The following is a 16,625-nucleotide window of genomic DNA, read 5'->3' as shown; positions in this document are numbered from 1 at the left end:
TCTCCCCCCTCTCTCTCTCTCTTACACACACACACACACACACACACACACACACACACACACACACACACACACACACACACACTTTCTCTCTCTCTCTCTCTCTGTCTTTCCATTACGCCTTCGCCCTTTCTATTACTAAGTCTATTTTCATCTCCCTCTTTCTCTTTCAATCTCATTATTTATCAGTTCTTTCTATATTTTCCCAACAATCTATCCATCTATGTATGTATGTATGTATGTATGTATGTATGTATGTATGTATGTATGTGGGTATCTATCTATCTATCTATCTATCTATATATATATATATATATATATATATATATATATATATATATATATAATAAAAATTTCAATTAAATTTACCAAAATGATCCAAGATGGTAAAATTAAAGTATATTATAAATATTAAAGAATTAATATTTATAAAGTTATCTCAGCCAGATGTTAAAGCTCGATGAAACCAAATAGGAGATAGAGCTTATAATATATTTGGATTTTACTGTCACTGGATTATTTATCTTCCACCAGACTATCCATTCATGTGTAATCACCTTTTTCTTCACCATATTCCCTCTGCTAACCTTTTTGTTTTCAAGTAAGATCTTTGACTTACTTGTCGTTTCATCTAATACTTTTGCATGCAAAATCCGATCCCGCATTTTGTTAATTCCTACCCTCTGATGAGAAGGAAAGTATTTCTTCGAAACTCCGCGGATTAAGGACTATCCATTTATCTAGTGTTTCCTTTTCAGATTAAATATGTTTTTAACTCATTTTCAAAGTGTTTCTTAACATGTTTTATTAACTGTTTGCTCGTATATATATATATATATATATATATATATATATATATATATATATATATATATATATATATATATATATATATATATATATGTCTCAAAACCTCTGGCCGTTATGGAGGGAAGACTGTGACTTGCAGCTATGGTTTCAAATGATCTGAAATAACAACAAGGGGAGACTTGATTCTAAATATTTCTTATATGTCATATCTCCCCTCTTTTGGAAATGGGATACGAGTATTAATATCTCCAGTGTCAAACAATAAGTGAAATTTACTTCCTGTATGAAAACCAAAGATGGAAAATATGACATATGAGAAATATTTCGAATCAAGTCTCCCCTTGTTGTTATTTCAGATCATTTGAAACTCTAGCAACAAGTCTAAGTCTCACCTCCATCAAGACCAGAGGTTTTACGGAAATATCAGATATTTTTGTGGTTCATATGCAAAACTACAAAAAATAATGACTATGATTAAAATAATTTATGGCTGTAAAAAGTGCCAAAAATAGGCTCTGGATGATGGATGATCCCCTTAATGTGCGATCTTAAGAGCAAATGTCACATAGCCCACTACACAATTCAGGTCATTACCTTTCCAACGAGCCTTCATTTGTTAAATTCTAATCAATAGTCACTCAGAGCTTAATTATAAAATTACCAAAAAAGGGTGGTATATCTATATATACATATACTGGTAGGCAAATTGAATATTAAAATGTTCATACCTTTGGTTCCGTGTGATGAAAAAACACGAAAAATCGCAGTTTTTTTAAAATATTATAATACTATTCTATGACTAAAATGTTATGACAATTGGTTGAAAACACATATTTTTAAACCAATAAAATATCCCAAAATTTGCCTGCATTTGTATATATAGTGTTCTAGCAGCCAAGCTCCAGTTTTGCTTCTTTAGGGTGAATTTTTCTGAGTTTTTTTTTTTGCTTGATTGTCTCCCTTTGCCCTTGCCAGGAAACTAACACACACACACACACACACACACACACACACACACACACACACACACACACACACACACACACACACACACACACACACATATATATATATATATATATATATATATATATACGTGTGTCTCTGTGTATGTGTATGTGTGTGTGCATTTTGGCAGCAAGTCATTAATCAAGCACGTCTTATTAAACACGACTAAGTTCTTCTTTTTTCCGATTTTGTTGGATAACCTTTCAACTGTATTTTGTATTTCGGCTGGCATGTTGTATATTATGGCGTCCAGTAGTTGTTATTCGTCCATATACTTCTCAAGCGCTTTCAATCGGTACATCCGATCGTCGTCAGGAACGATTGTTGTTGTTATTTTCCTTATTGAGTCTTTGTGTATTTATAGTTTCTTCTGTTTCTTTATATTGGTTATAAAGGTGGGTGGAGGATGGGTAGGGGCGAATTATTTTTATTTTTAATTTTGATTTTCTTATTTTATATTTTATTTATTTATTGTTAGTTGTTGAATACGGTTTGTATATTTGTCCCGATATTAAATGAGATCCGGTAAATAAGGGCTGTAGTTTTTTTTTTAATTAGTATGGCTTCTAGTAATTTTAGTCTCCGTGTGCAATTGTTAAGGTATCGAATTTTATTATTGTTAATTAAGATATTTCTGATGTCAGAGAATTGTAGGTTTTTATCATGGAATGTTAGGTGTTGTTTTATGGCGCTATTGTCTACTAAATGCTAGGTTAATCGTCGGGAGTGTGTTGTTTAGTGTGGTCTATGTATACGTTGTATGAGTTTTTAGAGTGGATTCGGAGACATTCTTCGAAGGGGCAAATAAATTCATACACATTAGTTTGGTTTAGTGTTATTTTTGTTTTTAATTATTAGATGGGAGGTTTACATTTATTATAGTATATTATTAGTTTAATCTTTTTGTTCTGGTCTGGTGGATCTTTTAATTAGGTTTGTTATCATTTTTCACCTGTTTTGTAGTTAATGTTTAGTTAGTTGTTATAGTATACTTTGATCGTGTCGTTTTTGTTAGGGGTAGGGTTTATATTTTTATAGTGGATTGAGTTTAAATAGAGTTTTATGTGCTTATCGACGATTTTATTGGGGAAATTATTGTTTATTAGGGTTTCTTTTCTGTTTCATGCCCGATCTTTTAGTAAGTACTATAATAGATGTATTATTCGCAATAAATACATTTTTTAATGCATTAGATGTCCAAATCTTCGAGCAAATATTGAGTTGGTAACTAACTTCCTGCCATCTTTTAAATTTTAATATAAAAGTTTTAATAAATGAACCAATGTTCATTTCAACGTTTTTCCAGTGTTCAACAAGAGCTCTAATACCTCGTTGTCAGAAATCAACAAACAAAATTGTAAAAGTTAAGGCGATTAGAAAGTGGATCTTTAGGAAAACCGTAACCCTAACCCTAACCCTAACCACATAGCTCTTGTTTTCCCTTTTTTGTCCTTTTGTCCTCGTATTCCATGCGCGAAGTTTCTGACAGAGATAGACAAATTGCTGTTTTCTGGTCCAGAAACTATACCACCCAACACTTGTCGTTGACAAGTATATAACCTTGAAGTAATATATTTACTATCCTTATATCAAGTGGCTTTATGCCTTGTCCATAAAAAAAACGGCGCAGAAAATGCTCATATATCTCGGTATTGCATTTGAACGGAAATAAAATAAATAGAAATTAACTTAATTTAAGCTAATTTTAAAACACACACACAAAAAAGAAACTGATTAAAAAATGCTTCCAAGATATAATTCTAAAACAAACAAAAAAACAAAATAAAAAACCCAAATAGATTTCAAATTTTGAAAAGTAAAATCCACCAGAAACTTAATTATAAACCCAATAAACTAACACAGTAGAAAACGTGGCTAATACGTAGTTTTGTTGATGCATATTCAATGTTTTCTCGATTTGACATCGAAAATAAAAGAACTGAGAAACAGCGGGATTGATTTTACAAATAGACCTTCTTCATTTTCTTTAAACGGCAAACGCTTCATTTCGTTTGCAGACTTCTCAGTAAATCTGGACAATGTAGTGCTTAACAATCCTGACTTGTCTCACCGTCTGCAATTAATGGCAGAGTTGAATACAAAGTAAGAACTTCGATTTGTATCGTAAATTCGATTTACACTTGTTTCTACATTGACCCTTGTATCAAAATGTGGGTGCTATTTTACTTCGTCCAAGCTGCCATTGCTGATGTATATTTAGGAAGAAAGATCGACTATTGGAGAGGATGGCATTCAATTATCATTGAATGACGTTTGATTTGATAGAAATATTTCATATATTAACGTCTCCTGTATATATTGTCCAGGTTAAAAAAAATAAATAAATAAATAAATCAATAAATCAATAAATAAATAATAATAATAATAATAATAATAATAATAATAATAATAATAACAACAATAATAATAATAATAATAATAAATAAATAATAATAATAATAATAATAATAATAACAATAATAATAGCAATAATAGTAATAATAATAATAACAACAACAACAACAATAATAATAATAATAACAATAACAATAATAATAATAATAATAATGATAATAACAATAATAATAATAATAACAACAACAGCAACAACAACAATAATAATAATAATAATAATAATAATAATAATAATAATAATATCTGAATCTAAACCTAAACGTAGATTCCAGGAACAAATCTTCTTTGTTGGAACTGCACGCCTGTGGAACTCTGTTCCGTTTTCCTGCTTTCCAACTGACTACAATGATGCCGTCTTCAAGTCCAACGCGAACAAGCTCTTGGTGAGCCAGTCCTCTAAAGGAATCCAATTCACCAGATTTCCACTAGTAAGGATTAATACGATATTTTCCCATCGACACTCATTAAGCCCTATCCTCGAGTGGGCTCAAGGCCTTGATAAGTGGGGACACCTTTGTAAAAAGAAGACATATTTTATTGATAATAAAAAACATTCATTGATTTGTTGTATAAGACGCATACACACAGCACACAGACGCACAAACACGCACACAAATATATATATATATATATATATATATTTATATATATATATATATATATATATTATTGTTGGGACAATTTATTGGAATCGGAAAGTGGAACTTTCGAGGGTATCAGAATCGGTAACGGCATCGGAAAAATTGTGCCTATTTTTCGATGACAAGAACGATTCTTTTAATTGCCTTTTTTATTTGATTATTTTTTTTTAATCTTCCACTGCTGGTAGTAAGGATGAAATGATAAAACTTTAATTAAAGTGAATCATCAGTAAAACTAAAATCGATAGATCAAACCTCACGAGTGTGTATTGTTACGTATGACAAAATATCTGCACTCTTAATATATGTGTGTTTTCACGGTAATCAGGAAGAAGAACAACTTTATATTTCAACATTTAAAGACTCATAAAGAATAGGAATCGGAATCGATAATTGTATGAGAATCAGAAATTTAGAATGAAATCGGCAATTGGAGCGGAATCGGGAAAATATTTGAATTGTCTCATCACTGATATATATATATATATATATATATATATATATATATATATATATATATATATATATAGTAATTTATAAAATATATATGGCGATTAAGCTACACTGAATATTCGGCGTTTCATCCACTCTAGGATTCCTAAGGCTTATGCGCGAATTCTGTGGTTGTTTATCGTTTTTATATGGTCCTTTTCTATTGAGGATTTTAGTTGGCCAATAAAAAAGGACCATATAAAAACGATAAACAACCACAGAATTCGCGCATAAGCCTGAGGAATCCTAGAGTGGATGAAACGCCGAATATTCAGTGTAGCTTCATCGCCATATATATTTTATAAATTACTAACTAGCTCTACCTACGTATTGATCACTTTTGAAGTAAATACTTAAAGTTTACGCATAAATGTATACTTTCGTATATTAATTTTATGTGAGTAAATGAAGTAGTTATATATATATATATATATATATATATATATATATATATATATATATATATACTAGCATGGGTGCCCAGCTACGCCAGGACGTTTAGAGGTGTGTGTTGAGCCCCCCCCCCCCCAAAAAAAAAAGAAAAAGGCAGGCTCGAACCCGTACCGCGAAGGAGGAAAAGAACAGGAGAAAAACGTGACGTCTTTGCTGTTACGACCACCGCCAAACCGGAAGTGACATAAAATTAAGCCTAAAATTTAAGCATTAAATTAAGCCTAGAAAATCGAAAGAGGGTATGACTTTCGAAAATATCGGTAAAACACCCTCCCTGTAGAAAAGTGCCCAGTTGAGGGTGAAGACATTAATGTTTTTAGCCAATTTTCCGGTATTTGTTGTCTAAAGGGTCGAGCTTCAGAACGACACTGATCTTTTGAAAATTCGTTGCTTCTGTCGAAAGTTTTAGGCAGACATGCAAACATGCATGCATACATTTATATATTGGCAGCTCCAATTTTCGACCCAAACTGATTAAAAAGCTTGCCCTATCTCTAAATACCCTTTATGTAAAATTTCAAATGTCTAGACCAGAAATTGTCTGAGTAATTTCGTAGAGACAGCAGATGTCGATTTTTTTAAAACTTTGACCCCTATTATAGCATATAAACATCGATTGTTTTGTGCTCAAATTCAGTTATTAAGTTAGACCCATGTCCAAGGAACCTATATCTAAAATTTCCATTGTTTATATCCAAAATTTTTGGGGGAATTTGGTAGAGTTCTCAAAGATCAAATCGCATTAACAGCCAAATTTCTGGCCGAAAACGGATTACAAGGATTTTCCCAAATCTCAGTAACCCGTATATCAAATTTCGAAACTGTAGACCGAAAATTGCAAGAATTATTGTGTAGGGAAATGCACACACACACACACACACACACACACACACACACACACACACACACACACACACACACACACACACTTATATATATATATATATATATATATATATATATATATATATATATATATATATATAAAGGAACAATCAATACAGCGGAAAAGAAACGTTTTCCGTATATAACCAGAGAAAAACTTTTAATATTAATTAAATATAAATATTAATATTTATATATTTTTCAGTTTTTTCATGTGTTTGTATATGTATGTATGTATATATATATATATATATATATATATATATATATATATATAATATATTAGCTGTTTTTCTTACAATTTATGACTAAATATCATAAACTGTTCTTTAATCTAATGCATTAATCAGCAAATTCTAGCTTTGCTACAATTATATTTTGCTAATTTTTTACTGTGCTCTGCCGATAAGAATAGCAAGAGTGGCATTCTTTCAAACTCCGTGGAATAAGGACTTTGAAAGTTGTTTTTCGGAGAATTCTGTTAAATAATAATTTACTTCTATATTTTAATTTATAGTTTAAATATTTTCATATATATATATATATATATATATATATATATATATATATATATATATATATATTAGAAAACAATACTGATATTCATATATGTATCCGACAGAACAATAAAAAGAACAACCGGAAATGACACCATCTTTGTGCAATGTAAAAAAACTCTTAGAAACAAACGGTAAAAATTTTTGCTGTTTTTTTTTTGTGGAATAAAGTGAGATTAGTTAGGTGTTGTTGAATTATGTTACAATTCTGTTATCATTTTTTTTATTTTAATTAAAAATGTGGTAATGTAATAATTTGAATATGAATACCAATCGATGTTTTATCTGCGGGATTATGTCTTAACTTTGCAATTTTTATTACCGTTTTGATTAACGACGTTTGTGTGTTTAGTATCTTATGGCCTGCCGTGTTAGAGTTAATACGTGTTTTAATTAATTCATTGAACACTTTGATAAGTGTAGTTAGATTTTGTTTAGAAGTTGTTTTGTTTTTAAAGAAATGTGAGTATAATTAAAGTAACAGTGCAACACGTAGTTGTACTGCAGCTCATTGCTTAATCTCTACCTATATATAAAATGCATTTTGTCTGTGTGTATGCGTTTTTATATGTGTGCATATGCCTGCACGTGATTTCCCTTTGAGCTTCGAAATTTCACACTAGTGTATCTGATGGAATGTTTCTGATAAGTTTGGAAAATCAATAACTGAAAACATCACCCTTATACAGCCTAAGATCACAAGGTAATTTGAGAAGTTTAATCACTGCACAAATATAAGGGCGTAGCGTATGAAATCAACAGCAGGGTCTTTGCTAAGACAAGGGTGCGTTCGAAATGATTATTTATGTTCAGAGTATAATTGGAAAATGATACATGACTTTTCCATGTTAAGCTTTAATATATATATATATATATATATATATATATATATATATATATATATATATATATATATATACTAGCCGAGTTACCCGAGCTTTGCTACGGATATATTTGTATTACACAATACTAATTGGCATTCTTTTAATATTTATGTAATTACAGGTTCGACACCAAAACTTCTGGGTAAACGACATTTCTTGTACCACTGGTAAAAATGTAAACGAAAGTTCTACATTACGTAGAAAAAAAAACTGTACAGGTCCGTTTTCAGTTTGTGTTGCTCCCAAAAATGTAAATTAGGATTTTTGCGGATAAACTATGCTTGATTGTGTATATAAAAAGTACCCCATTTTAATAAAGGAAGGACTTTCACATAAAAATTTATTAAACAAAAGATACGGCAAAAATTGAATTACACTTGTAAATCATATCTAAAAAATAGCACCGTTCGTAAACTGCGGAAGTACTAAACAGATAAAAACACCCACATTTTTGTACTTCTGCAATTATTTTTCTTTGAGTGACGCTGAGACATAAAGCGACCCCCCCCCCGAAAAAAACCATAATTACGTCGAAACTCACCCACACAAATCTATATTATCAACTAAATCAATTACCCAGACAGGAAAACATAAGATCTTTCTCAAAAGAAAATCGAAGAAAAAAAAGTGAAAAAAAAAAACAAAAAAAAAACGCGTAGGAATATATCTGATATAAAAAGCATTACTTTACCTTGTTTCTTTTTCAAAATATTATGGAAACGATAATAAAATTCAGACAGTCAAGTGAATAGTTGAAAAATGATTTTAAAATCGTCCGTAGGAAATAAATTTGAACCTTTTGGTAAACGGGCTCACACCTTACAATGAATCGACATTTATAGCCAAGACTTTAATAGAGGGCTAACGATTTAAAATATTTCGTCGAAAAATAAAATCATCCTTAGCCTAATTATTTATTTTTTTATCAATATTTGTAACTTTTACATTTATAGAAAATAAATAATTAAAACAAATTATTTTATCACCATATCTCTCGATTTGGTTAAAAACTATATCCGTTCATAACCGGAAGTGAAATATCAGTGAAAATTACTTAAAATGTACCAGTTTAGCAAATAGTACAAAATAACTTGAATTAAAATAATTTAAATAAATTGACTTTAAATAATACTCTTAAATAGAACAATTACATCAATTACATTACTACAATCAGTAATTTTAATTGAGCGAATTATTTAAAAAGATTTTCTTTAATATAATATGCAAATTAGATAAGTTCTATTATGTACATTGCCTTCAATATAGTGTATATATATTGATCGTGATGCTATTTATTTATATAGAAAATCTTATAGTAAATAAAATTTATATAGATAACCGTTTTCAGCAGGAAGTTTTGTATATATTAATCACATTGTGAACAAACAAACAAACAAACTAACAGACAGGATTACGGATTTATATATATATATATATATATATATATATATATATATATATATAATAGATTCATACTGAGTGTTAAAAAAGCACGGTATTTTTCTGTTTCGCTATTTTCTTTTTTTTATCTTCTTCAATTCTCGAATAATTTTTTTTTTTTTTTCGTTTTTCTCAAAATTGTTTAGGTTGGATCCATAAGTTTCTTTATCGAGCGCTTTCGATAGGAATACTTCCATCATCCTTAGGCATATTGTGTTGTAAAGATTATGGTTATATATAAGCCTTGGTGGAGGCAACCTTTCTAGGAGAAGCAACTCTCTGATTAAAAAAAAGAAAAAACATTAAGTGGGAGACCAGTACGCGCATTAAGCTGGTATGCAGTTTAATTTGTTGCTGGCACTTGCTTGTTGCTGGATCTGAACATCTTGACCGAGAGAGAGACTTAGCTGTCGTACAAAGCTAAGATTTCTTTTTTCTACATAGTTATCAGCATTATCAATGCACTTTTACCAGTCTCTTCCTTTATGAATTTTCTTTAAAACTTAAAGTTTCGTTGGGAAGTCGCTCTAGACAAGACACTAAACTACTTGATGAAAGGAAACTATAAGGAACAAAATTTGCAAGAAAAGAAAAACAACAACAAAACAAAAACAGTGGAAAGTAGAATAATTTCGAACACGATTGTCTTTTAAATAATAATAAATTCAGAGGCACAATAATCGAGCATAAAGCTGACACATTAGCATGAATAGAATGGATCTAGTCCTCCACATCAGAAATACGCCAATAGACATAGATCCATGCGTATCGTGACACTTGGGAATATTTTAGCACGTTCTAATGGGAGGTTATTCCATGGAGTATTTCCAGATTTAAGTCTCCTTCACAATAACTGGGGAAGTGTCGACTAGACAAGTACTATGACCATCGTCGTCTACCATCTATGATATAAATCTAGCCTGTCTGTTTAAATGTATGTATGTATGTATGTATGTATGTATGTCTGCCTTAAACTTTCGACAGAGGCAACGGATTTTTACAAGATCTGTATATTTATCCCGAACGAAAAATATCGAAAAATTGACCCAAAATATGAATTCCTTCGCCCTCAACTGGGCAGTTTTCTACAAGCAGGGGTCGATTTCTTGCGAGCTATTGTTGCAAGTCATCATATCGGTTGGATTGACTTTGCCTAATTTTTTACGTTCTGAACTTTAGGTCGCGTCATGGAGTAGCGGTAAGACGTCAGTTTTTCTTTCATTTTTTTCCGCCTTCGTGTCACGGGTTCGAGCCTGTCTGTCTACTACCACTTTTTTTTCTTGTTCCACACACGCCTCTAAAAACCCAGGCAACGCCGGGCACCCGGGCTAGTTTATATTAAGCTACTGTAATTAAAGGTAAGTTATAAGAAACCACAAGCCTGGAAATGACTCAACAATCAGCGTATGATCCTATGAACCTCAAACAGGCTATCAAAAATAAACCTTCCAATATCCAAACAGGTGCTTTATTATTTAACGAGACGCTATGCATTTCTTTGTTTTCAGTAACCAGAATGCTCAATTAACGACGGAGACCTCCCATCTGTCGTCGTTAATTGAGCCATCTACAGATATAAATGAAATGGTTACACTTTATGCTTTTATTTTGCTATTTTTGTATCGATGATCCCGGACAACTCTAATTAGCCTTGCTAGTCGTTTATAAGTTAAAAACATATTTTGTGATTGTATTGATCAGTTTTTATATTTTATGTTGAATTGGTGTTCGTCAGTTAAGCCAACATCCCCATGTATATTCATTGAAAACCTCCGGCTTTCGTGGAGCGGTTCTGTTTGTGTTGTATTTTTATTATTATTATTTTTTTTTTTCTTAGTATTTTTTATGTCTGGTTGGTAAATATACAGATTGTGTCGGAAAGGGTGAGCAAAAACAATACAAGTAAAAGAGAAAGTAGAATCGCATAGATGTATACGCACACACACAAAGGATGTAGAATATATATGGGGATCGGAGATAGAGAGAAAGATAGAGATAGAGGGAAGGGAAAGGTAATGAGAGATAGAGAGTGGAAGATGGAGAGGTATATAAAGAAAGGTGTAGTAAGAAAGAAAAAATGTATCTATCAATATATCTATAAAGTGAACGTGTCTGTCTGTCTGTGTCTGTGTGTATGTCTGTGTGCCTGTGTACATTTCCTTATGCAATAACTGTCAATTTTCAGTCTACAGACTCGAACTTTGATATACAGGGTGCTGAGATATAGGGGAAATCTTTGTAATCCGTTTTCGGCCAGAAATTTGGCTGTTAAGAGGTCAAAACGATTTTACCTTTGAAAACTCTACCAAACTCCTTCAACAATTTTGGGTCTAAACACTTGAAATTTTAGATATAGGTTCCTTGGACACGGATCTAACTTAATAACTAGATTTGAGCCCAAAAAATGTTAAGGGTTCATAATAGGGGTCAAAGTTTAATAAAATCGACATCTGCGGTCTCTACCAAATTATTCAAGTAATTTCTAGTCTAAACATTTGAAATTTTACATAAAGGGTATTCAGAGATAGGGCAAGCTTTTTAATCAGTTTGGGGCGAAACGTTTTAGTTACCAATATATAAATGTATGTATGTATGTATGTTTGCATGTCTGCCTTAAACTTTCGACAGAGGCGAGGAATTTTCACAAGATCAGTATTGTTTTGAAGTTCGACCTTTCAGACGACATTTGTCTACAAATTGGCTAAAAACATTAATTTCTTCATCCTCAACTAGTCACTTTTCTACAGGGAGGGGTCGCGTTTTTTCACCGATATTTTCGAAAATCATCCCCTTTTGTCGATTGTCTAGCCTTAACTTAAACCTACGTCACTTCCGGTTTGGCGATGGTCGTAACAGCAAAGACGTCACGTTTTTCCCCGTTCTTCACCTCCTTCGCGATACGGGTTCGAGCCTACCTTCCTACTACCAATTATTTTATTTTTTTTGCTCAACACCCACCTCCAAACACACGGGCAAAGCTGGGCACCCATACTAGTAGAAAATAAAAATAGAAAATAAATTGGAAATTTTAGAGAAGAAACTATAGGAATAAATACAAAAGAAACACAGGCACATACGCCCACAAAGTATATATATATATATATATATATATATATATATATATATATATATATATATATGCATGTGTATATCAATCTATAATATATATATATATATACATATATACATATATATGCATGTATATATATATATCAATCTATAATATATATATATATATATATTTACATGTATGTATATATCCATTTATAATATATATATATATATATATATATATAATATTTTTATTTATATGAAAAACAATATTACATAGTCGCTTCACTGAACATGCTAATATTTCGGAGCAATTGGTTTATTAAAAATCCAAAAGTTTCTCGTTAGGCGACAGAACCAGATGCTTTGGTTTTAATAGCAGATGAACTTTATTTATTCATGGCAAAGAACTTTGGGACTAAAGCATTAGCATGTTCAGTTTAGCTACAATGTAATATTTGTCTATATAAATAAAAAATATATTTTATTCTTTTTTATTTAGAACTCTTAATAACTTCGTTTTGATTCATGGGTTTTATCTCCTGAAATACTTTAACTTTTGAAATTACATAGTTATTACTTTACCCATTCAGATAGATATATGATTTTTCTTTAACTTTATCGTTTTTTCTACATACTTTCTTAATACTTTATAACTTAATAATCCTTTATTTTAATATTTATTTCTTCTTTGCCGGGGTTTTTTATCTGTAATTTCCGTTTTAGTCTGTAAATATTCCTATCTATCTAGTATATCAATCTACCCACACATCTATATCCTGTATGTACATTTACTTATATTTTGCTATATTCATTTACTTACATACTTACTTGCTTTTTCCTGAATTAGCAGATACCGGCCATCCTCTCCCCTTAAAATGTTTTTTTTTATTTTATACTTTATTTTTTATTTTTTATTTATTTATTCATTATTATTTATTTATTTATTTATTTATTACTTTATTTATTTCCATTTAGTGGCTTTTAACAACTCTTGCTGACATTTTCTCTTGCTGTACATTTCAGTTGACCTATTTTTTGCCCTATATTTTTTTCGCGCCTTTTAACATTTTTTTGTCTGGATCATTTTGACATTTGCTTTTTTATTTAATATTTAATTCTATCACCATTTAATTTTTTACCTCTTCTTCTTCCCTGATTTTTCTTATTTATTATTAATATTATTGGAATTTTTCCCCTTTTTCTTGTACATATTTATGAATTATTCCCTGGATTTCGGCCTTTTGGATTATTTTGAACCATCTTCCAATTACGTAATTTCCTTGGATTTTACTTGCGCAAATTGGAAATTCAATGAAGTTTCTTGGAGTTATATATTTGGATTTTACCGTCATTAGATAAGTTACCTTTCACCAGACTATCCATTCACGTGTAATCACCTTTTTCTTCATCATATTCCCTCTGCTTCACTTTTTGTTATCAAGTAAGATCTTTGACTTATTTGCAGTTTCATCAAATACTTTTCTATGCAAAATCCGATCCCGCATTTTGCTAATTGCTACCCTCTGATGAGAAGGAAAGTATTTCTTTGAAACCCCGCAGATTAAGGACTATCCACTTATTAAGTGTTTCCTTTTCAGATTAAATACTTTTGTAACTCTTTTTAAAATATTTTAACATGTTTTATTAACTGTTTGCTCTTATATATATATATATATATATACATATATATATATATATAGAGAGAGAGAGAGAGAGAGAGAAAGAGAGAGAGAGAGAGGAATAGATAGATAGACACATAAATAGATAGATGGATTGGTATATATATACATATATATATCTGTATATATATATGCATAAATAATATATATATATATATATATATATAAAGAGAGAGTAAAAGAAAGAGAGAAAGAAAGATGGCGATAGGGAAAAAGAAAAAAGTAAAGGGAGAGGCTTAGAAAAGAAGATGTCAACTATATATATATGATAGGGAAGAGGGAAAATGGGGTGATATACAAAGGAAGATATAGTAAGAGTTACAAAATAGGGGGAAAACAAAACAAAAAATAGAAAACAAGACGTTGAAGTAAATAAAGCATCAGAAAAAAGAAAAACAAAGTTCAAGTAGGAACCAGAAAAAGCACACAAAAAAAAAAGGATGGCAGAAAGTGGACAAAGAAAGAAAGACCAAAGACACAGAAAGAAAGAAAAGAGGACATAAAAGGAAAATAGAGTAACACCTTAAGAAAACTGAAAAAGAAAGAGAGAAATGTAAACTGAATAAACAAAACGGGGAAGAAATAAATAGAAAAAAAGATCAGGTTTAAACTCTGAGCTTGAAACAGCCACCATAACTAACAATAGTGATGAGCCGTGATTCGGCAAAACAACTCTCACTAGGTGACCATATTTACCCCCCCCCCCATTCGCTCATACATTTTCCGCTTATCGTCCAATATTACACTTCGTAATTAGAACCCAAACTTTCCAATTCTTTCATAGTTCTGTTTTTTTTTTTTTTTTTTTTTTTTTTTTTTTACAAGGTGGTCACCACTTATCAAGACCCGGAAGCCACTCAGGGATGAGGGTTATTGTAAGTACAGTACGTTAGTGTGGATATTTAAAGTGTTTACTTAAGGGGGCGGTTCATCAGGAATTTGTTTACGTTGGACTTGAAGACACCCAAGTTGTAGTCAGGAGGGAAGCAGGCAGACGGAACAGAGTTCCACAGGCGTGCAGTTCATAGTTCTGTTACTCGCCAAACGACAATCTCATTAACCCTAAACCTCGACTGGCCCCCAGGACTTGATAAGAGGTGATCCATTATATAAAAATGCATTTTTCTCTGTGAAAATAATGTAAACACAGAAAAACATTATTACTACAATAATCACATTGACACACATGTTCCCGTTAGATCACCGAAGGTAAGCGGCATTAAGCCTGGGCAGTACTAAATGAGTGACCGTTTTGGAATATCAGGTGCTGTACGTTGTCTCTACTTATTTGCACATGGTTTCTAGTCGTCCTGGACTTTTCCTTGCCGCTGTCGATTCAAGAAAGGTGTGGTTGTGTATGGCTTAACTCTCGCTTCACAATTACACGCGAAACTACACTTACAGGGGATATCCATTGTCTCTAAAAACAGAACCGGGACGACGATGATGATTCTTATTACAATTACTTTTGTGGTGATCGTAGATGGCTGACGTATAAGATCCTTTACTTCCTTTGCAAGCGGTTGGGTTTCGAATCACGGGTGTAAACAATCATGTCTAGTCACACAGCTTTGGGATAAATCAGCAAGAAAATGTGACACATGGATCGAAAAGTGATATTGAAGTGTCAGAACCACCGAGGAGTAGCGCTCTGGCCCGCAAAAGATGTCTGCGCAGTATAATAGGCATTCCCCCGTAAAGGAGTTTCAGGCGATGTGCAATAAACGAACACCTTCTTAAAGAGAGAAGGTAAACCTCGTACGGTGGACCACCTAGAACTGCACAAGATTAGCAACTTACTGTAATCCACATGGGAAGGGCCATATAAGAGGGCCTATATTATATTAGCTTTGCTGCTGATGTAATATATATATATATATATATTATTCTGATATATATATATATATATATATATATATATATATATATATATATATATATATATCAGAATAATGAAAGGGAAAATATCTGCTAACATACAAATCCAGTGAATTTCGGTCTTACAAAATATTATTAGATGTAATATTTTATATAAGACAATCCCAGCTAAATTAAATTGCCCAATATACAAGATAGAGCAAATGAATCCAAATTTAGGTATTTAAATGTTGATGCTTTGAAAAGGTTAATCTTCAAACATAGAAATTTTTATTGTTTAAAAACGAAGAATACAATAAACGAAGTCTTCAAGGCGCTGAGAAGTATATCTCGTTTAGGCAACGATTGAAAAGTTTTTTACGGATAGCAAGTATTTCCGGTTGCGATTTCTTGAGTATTGAGACTAAAATGTGAGCCGTTGCTTTTTTT

Source organism: Euprymna scolopes, chromosome 1 (genome assembly GCF_053919585.1).
Source record: "Euprymna scolopes isolate OS-2025 chromosome 1, ASM5391958v1, whole genome shotgun sequence".
NCBI lineage: Eukaryota > Metazoa > Mollusca > Cephalopoda > Sepiida > Sepiolidae > Euprymna > Euprymna scolopes.
This window is presented reverse-complemented; position numbering follows the sequence as displayed.